This window comes from Ipomoea triloba, chromosome 16, assembly GCF_003576645.1.
Source record: "Ipomoea triloba cultivar NCNSP0323 chromosome 16, ASM357664v1".
Classification (NCBI taxonomy): Eukaryota; Viridiplantae; Streptophyta; class Magnoliopsida; order Solanales; family Convolvulaceae; genus Ipomoea; species Ipomoea triloba.
Genome location: NC_044931.1, coordinates 13134453 through 13135010, shown reverse-complemented (window position 1 = coordinate 13135010; position 558 = coordinate 13134453).

Genomic DNA, 558 nt, shown 5'->3' with positions numbered 1-558 from the left:
AATCGTCTTCCATAAAAACATTGTTGGACTCTATATTTGCTTTTCCTTTCAGGGATGCCTGATAGAGGTCCACAAAGTGCTTTGATGTATGACAAACACGCTCCCAATGGCCAGTCATGCCACAACGATAACATACACTTTCAGTACGTTTGGGATAATTTTCACGTTTGTCCTTATCATGTTTTGCACCACTACTTTCCCCTTTTCGGTGGTAATTTTTATTCTTGAAATTGTAACCACCATGACGATTTTGTCCATTACCAGGATTATAACCACGGTATCTTCCATTTCCCCGTCTACGGCTACGGCCACGGCCACGGCCCTTAGCATTATTATTATTAGACACACTATTCACCTCGGGGAATGGGATTGAGCCAGTAGGACGTGCTTCGTGGTTTTTCAACAACAGCTCATTATTTTGTTCAGCCACCAGAAGACATGAAATCAACTGGGAATATTTCGTAAAACCCTTCTCTCTATATTGCTGTTGTAGCACCATATTCGATGCATGAAAAGTAGAGAAGGTTTTTTCAAGCATATCATCATCAGTGATTTTCT